At 43.2% G+C, this 6735-nt stretch overlaps 1 protein-coding gene across 4 annotated transcripts in view; it reads right to left on the bottom strand.

Moving 5' to 3' along the window:
* LOC141116361 (interferon-induced very large GTPase 1-like) overlaps positions 1-6735 on the bottom strand; it is an 86831-nt gene that overhangs the window by 24277 nt on the left and 55819 nt on the right. The gene's annotated exons all lie outside the window — the stretch shown is intronic.

The following is a 6735-nucleotide window of genomic DNA, read 5'->3' as shown; positions in this document are numbered from 1 at the left end:
GTGGTTGTAAACTCTTACATATAGCCAGTGAAGTGACTGAGCTCAGTTGATACACAGAGATGAAACAAAGTGCAGATTTTTTACAGGATTTCTCAGCTCCTAAAAGCAGGGGGTGGAGAGCTGAAGTTACCTTAGTGAGAACCAGGGCTTTTTTTCTCAGAGAATAGGTGCAGGAACTGCCCCCTTCTGAGTCACTTCTTATCTCCACCCCCTACCCACCTCTGAGCACCGTTCCTTAGTTTTATCCCCTACCCACCTCTCAGTATTGCCCCTTTTAGAGAGTACAGAGCCAAGTATAATTGTGTGGTGCTAAGTAATTTGTATAAAATTTGTTAATGATAGCAAGAAAAGTAGTAAAATAGATTCCCCACAGCCAGCAGCAATAGAACTCCCAGCAACAATAGATTCACTCAGAGACAATAGACCCCCCCTAGCAATAATGGACTCCCACAACAAAATACCACCCAGCAGCAACAACAGATCTCCCAGCAGCCAGCATCAATAGACTATCCAGCAGCCAGCAACAATAGACCCCCTCCATCAATAATAGATCTCTTCCAGCAATAATTGACCCCCCAGCAACAATAGACCGCCACTCTAAAAGAGATCCGCTCCAGCAACAACAGACCCTCCAGCCCACCCCAGCACCCCTTGCCATTACATACATTCAGTGCTGGAGGTGCCGGAACTGCGTTCCCCCGCGTTAAAATATTAAAAAAGTATGGTACAGCGCTGCGCTAAGAGAAAACTAAGGAAGCAGCCAACACACCCGTAGACTCAGGGACAAAAATAACAACAAAAAATTCACAGTGTGGCGCTATTTGTTAAGTGTGTACAATATGAGAGCCTAAGCGTTAAATAACATCAAATCATACAATGTAAACAAGGAAAATACCACGTAAACACCTGTGACAGTGACTAGTGAACAAAATAATAATACATATATGTGTTCAATTAAAATAAACATCAAAAACAATATCAAATATAAAGTCCATAACACCAAAAAAAGTCTGTGATGACAGTGCATAAATGATGATGAGCAGGTGTTTTCTTGTACGTGCAGAAAAATTAGTTAGACCCGGTAGCCTGGTAGATGAATGGACCATAGAAGACCAGAGGTGCACAGAAGTTTTGGAAACAGTGCCAGGACCATCACCAGAATGTATGGAGGCTTACCAGAAGTAGTGGCCTGAAATAGCATATGCCAAACAGGTCAAGAAAGCTTGATGACCAACAGGTCTAGATGTATTATCTGGTCAGATGTCATCACCGCACAAAACGAGGGAAGGGGGGAAATGATCAGCACGACTTCCTCCAATGACCTCCGTGTCAGCGATGCCACCTGCACCATCCGTAGAATAAGCCAGGAGCCGGCTCCTGGCTTATTTGCTGGGTGTCTGGTGTGCTCCTGTACCTTTAAGAAGGGATGGGCTGCCCTTCAGTCCACCTGCTCTCATTTATCCATCAGAATGCATGTGCCTCCACTGTGGGGACACTCATATTTTAGTGTTAGGACCACAGATATCAGGGTGCCGTGACGAGGCTCTGTGGCTTACGCATGCGTTTGCAAATGCGTGCGGACTAAACCCCTGTTTTTAACGCATACTGTTAGACAGGTTAATTTGGTTGTCTGCGAGCTGGTGGTAAGTAGGCTTGGAATTTTTTCCTGGGCATTCCCCAGGCCTTGTTTATATCTGTTGGTCATCAAGCTTTCTTGACCTGTTTGGCATATGCTATTTCAGACCACTACTTCTGGTAAGCCTCCATACTTTCTGGTGATGGTCCTGGCACTGTTTCCAAAACTTCTGTGCACCTCTGGTCTTCTATGGTCCATTCATCTACCAGGCTACCGGGTCTAACAAATTTTTCTGCACGTACAAGAAAACACCTGCTTATCATCATTTATGCACTGTCATCACAGACTTTTTTTTGGTGTTATGGACTTTATATTTGATATTGTTTTTGATGTTTATTTTAATTGAACACATATATGTATTATTATTTTGTTCACTAGTCACTGTCACAGGTGTTTACGTGGTATTTTCCTTGTTTACATTGTATGATTTGATGTTATTTAACGCTTAGGCTCTCATATTGTACACACTTAACAAATAGCGCCACACTGTGAATTTTTTGTTCCCCCGCGTTCCCGCTGAAATGCCCTGGTGAGAACTGGTCTGAGAGCTAATTGGAGGGAAGGTACACACCCCCCTTCACATAGCACACTAGAACAGAGCTGAGGCTGTTAATCAGCTAGAGATCCCTCCCCTGTCACCATTTTTCTCTCTGTGTCAGGAAAACTTGTCAGAAGTGACTCAAGCTGATAGCAGAGGAAGGAGGCAGCAGACAGAAATCATGGTGCTCTGGATTGAGGCAAGTACACACTATAGAGGGATATGCTTTGTTAATGTTTCATGTCTGAGGTTTACAACCACTTTAAAATAATGTGAGAGTTAAAGTGGTTGTAAAGGCAGCACATTATCTTACCTTAAAGTGTTTGTTAAGCCTTTTTAAAAAAAAAATGCCAGCCACTCTATTAGAGGCTGGCATAGCACACTGTGTAAATCCTTTCTAAAAATGTGCATTCTAAATAGCTATTAAGAGCTGTCTTCAGGCCGGTCACGTGACTTGTGGCCCGCTTTTCAGCTCTGTTACACGGCTAATGTAGGAGGGACCGTGATCCCCCTCTTGTTGGAGATACAACAACTTTCAGCTTAGCCTATTGACTGCAGTTCACAAACAGGACACTAAATGTCGCTAATGCTCAGAGATATGCTATGCTATGCATTTTTCTATGATGTGTTGTATTTCCGATACAGTGGGGAAAAAAAGTATTTAGTCAGCCAACAATTGTACAAGTTCTCCCACTTAAAAAGATGAGAGAGGCCTGTAATTGTCATCATAGGTATACCTCAACTATGAGAGACAAAATGTGGAAACAAATCCAGACAATCACATTGTCTGATTTTTTTAAAGAATTTATTTGCAAATTATGGTGGAAAATAAGTATTTGGTCGCCTACAAAAAAGCAAGATTTCTGGCTCTCACAGACCTGTATCTTCTTCTTCAAGAGGCTCCTCTGTCCTCCACTCATTACCTGTATTATTGGCACCTGTTTGAACTTGTTATCAGTATAAAAGACACCTGTCCACAACCTCAAACAGTCACACTCCAAACTCCACTATGGTGAAGACCAAAGAGCTGTCGAAGGACACCAGAAAAAAAATTGTAGACCTGCACCGGGCTGGGAAGACTGAATCTGCAATAGGCAAGCAGCTTGGTGTGAAGAAATCTACTGTGGGAGCAATAATTAGAAAATGAAAGACATACAAGACCACTGATAATCTCCCTCGATCTGGGTCTCCACGCAAGATCTCACTCCGTGGAGTTAAAATGATCACAAGAACGGTGAGCAAAAATCCGAGAACTACATGGAGGTGTGACGAACGCGGGTGTCAGATCCCTGCCCTCCTCGCTAACTTGCAATGAAGGACCGGCCAACCTCACACCACGCTGTCACTTACGTAACAATGCCACTCTCAGCTGCGCCCAGCACAAAGATTTTCCAGCTTTTGGGACCACAATCTAGGTGCGAGCAGCCTGAGAGTGATTGTCACTGGGCTAATTACACAATTAACCCTTTAACTGCCACCACCCCCGTTTAAAAGACTGAGCCGGGGGAGACTCGTAATTTTAGCAATGCCAATTATAATTTTAGAATAAGCGTCTGCCACACACACTGCCACCACAGACAGGTCTGCTCAGAGTCTTACTCTACAACAGTAGCGCCCTTCAAGAGGCAGGTTCGTTTATAGCTTGCATTAAGAGCTTTAGAGACAAGGTTAACACTTTTCAACATAAGGGTTTATTATGAAAAGGTCAAAGTTGATGCAAATAAAACATTTACAGAAAAAAGATGTTTCAAAAAATAAAGACAATATACAGCCACAAAGCAATAAGGTAGAATTGGGAAGAGAGAATACTTGCAATTAATGTCCGAGGGTTGATCAGAGTTCGATCAATGAGCTTGGTAATCGGTTCTCGACTTGGCAGTTGTTTCTTCTTGGATGGTAAAATCTCCATCTCCTCTTTTCTGTCAAATCAAAGGGGGTGTTGACAGTGACCAGTAACCAATCGTCTGGTCATCTTGTTTAGGGGTTGGTTGCTGGGAGGTGTCTACACTCATGACCACGTCCCAGGTAGATTTTGTGATACATATTCATATATCTGCATCTGTAGTGTTTACAGACTGCCACTATCCATATTATTATTCAACGTGAGATTTCCTTCAAAACAAGTCTAAACATGCTATGTCTATAATGTATAGTCTGCTCAGGAGGAATAAGTGGTACCAGTGGTTTCCCATAAGACCTGACATAGGGGTGTCTGGACTTGAAATGTTACAAATTATCTGAGGAAACTAAATATGTCCATATTATGGCTGTGCTATTACTAAGTCAGAAGTTATGAAACATGCTGAGATTTCATACTTACTACACTGAGGTGTATTCAGACAATTTACAACCGAGGCCTGTTAGGTCTCTGAATGGAGAGGGTGACAGTTTTACGACAGGCCTGAACACTCTGTCCTTTTAACACGCAGTTTTTTCTGACCTAGCATGGTTCTGTTTTCTCTGTTGAGATAACCTTTTCTGTTGAACTTAAAAAGCTTTGAATTCCTAAGACAAGGGAGGAGGGAGGAGGGAGTTCAGATTTCTCTGTAAGGTTACATGGTTAGCCAAACTGTCATAGCTACTTCCACACAAGATGGCAGCTAGCTACAGCTTTTCATGTCCCGTACGTGATATCGTTACAGGAGGGACCAAGTGAATGACCTGTAGAGAGCTGGGACCAACGTAACAAAGGCTACCATCAGTAACACACTACGCCGCCAGGGACTCAGATCCTGCAGTGCCAGATGTGTCTCCCTGCTTAAGCCAGTACATGTCCGGGCCCGTCTGAGGTTTGCTAGAGAGCATTAAGGATGATCCAGAAGAGGATTGGGAGAATGTCATATGGTCAGATGAAACCAAAGTAGAACTGTTTGGTAGAAACACAACTCGTTGTGTTTGGAGGAGAGAGAATGCTGAGTTGCAACCAAAGAACACCATACCTACTGTGAAGCATGGGGATGGCAACATCATGCTTTGGGGCTGTTTCTCTGCAAAGGGAACAGGACGACTGATCCGTGTACATGAAAGAATGAATGGGGCCATGTAACGTGAGATTTTGAGTGCAAACCTCCTCCCATCAGCAAGGGCATTGAAGATGAAACGTGGCTGGGTCTTTCAGCATGACAATGATCCCAAACAGACCACCCAGGCAACGAAGGAGTGGCTTTGTAAGAAGCATTTCAAGGTCCTGGAGTGGCCTAGCCAGTCTCCAGATCTCAACCCCATAGAAAACCTTTGGAGGGAGTTGAAAGTCCGTGTTGCCCAGCGACAGCCCCAAAACATCACTGCTCTAGAGGAGATCTGCATGGAGGAATGGGCCAAAATACCAACAACAATGTGTGAAAACCTTGTGAAGACTTACAGAAAACGTTTGACCTCTGTCATTGCCAACAAAGGATATATAACAAAGTATTGAGATAAACTTTTGATATTGACAAAATACTTATTTTCCACCATAATTTGCAAATAAATTCTTTCAAAAATCAGACAATGTGATTGTGTGGATTTGTTTCCACATTTTGTCTCTCCTATGAGAGAGGTATACCTATGATGACAATTACAGGCCTCTCTCATCTTGGGGAGAACTTGCACAATTGGTGGCTGACTAAATACTTTTTTGCCCCACTGTACATAGTGTTTTGCTTGTTGGTTTCTTTTTCCTGTCTGTGTTTTTTCTTACCAAGTGTGGTGACATCTGTGCTAGTGTGGTTATGTTCCAATAAAGAAGCCAGTTCCTGTTACTCCACAACGTCTGATCTGAATTGACTCCACCGCACCCAGCAATCATACTCTGCAACAGGTTATGGGCCCAGTGTCCGGATAAAGTCATATGACCAGGTGCGGCCCAGGCAGAACAAAGCCTCGAACGGTAAACAGTGTGGCTGAGGTGGAGATCGACATAAGGAAGTTTTCCAGTGACATCTCCTATAGACAAGTAAGACTGTTCATATATAAAGGAGGGAAAAAATGCCCGGAAACTCAGAGCTTAAACTCTCAGTGGCCAAGCTGAACAATGACAATTATCAACTATAGAAGTTCAAAGTGGAAATGCTATTATCAAGAGACGACTTGTGGGAGGTTACCACCACAGAGAGGCCACAGGATAATAATCAGGACTGGGACAAGAAAAACAGACAGGCATGGGCCACCATAAGCTTACTAGTGGAGGATGATCAGCTCATTCATATACGTCATGAGGACATAGCGAAAGGCATGTGGGATGTACTGAAAAGACTGCATGAAAGATCCAGTTTAAACAGTAAGCTGTTTCTGCTGCGGAAACTTTACAAAATGAGACTTGGCAAAGGACAGGACATGCAGGAGCATATAAATGCAATGCTGGAAGTGATTGCGCAACTCAGATCAATCGGGGAGAATATAACAGACAGTCACACTGCAGCCATGTTGTTATGCAGTTTGCCCGATACATATACTGCACTAATCAATGCACTGGAGACACAACCTGAGACAAATCTGACGCTAGCATTTGTAAAAAAACAGGCTCATAGATGGGTATCAGAGAAGAAAGGAATTAGTGCATGACTCCACAGAAACCGACACC

Source organism: Aquarana catesbeiana, linkage group LG13, assembly GCF_042186555.1.
Source record: "Aquarana catesbeiana isolate 2022-GZ linkage group LG13, ASM4218655v1, whole genome shotgun sequence".
Lineage (NCBI taxonomy): Eukaryota > Metazoa > Chordata > Amphibia > Anura > Ranidae > Aquarana > Aquarana catesbeiana.
The sequence above is the reverse complement of the archived record's forward strand: the minus strand, read 5'-3'. Positions and strand labels throughout refer to the sequence as shown.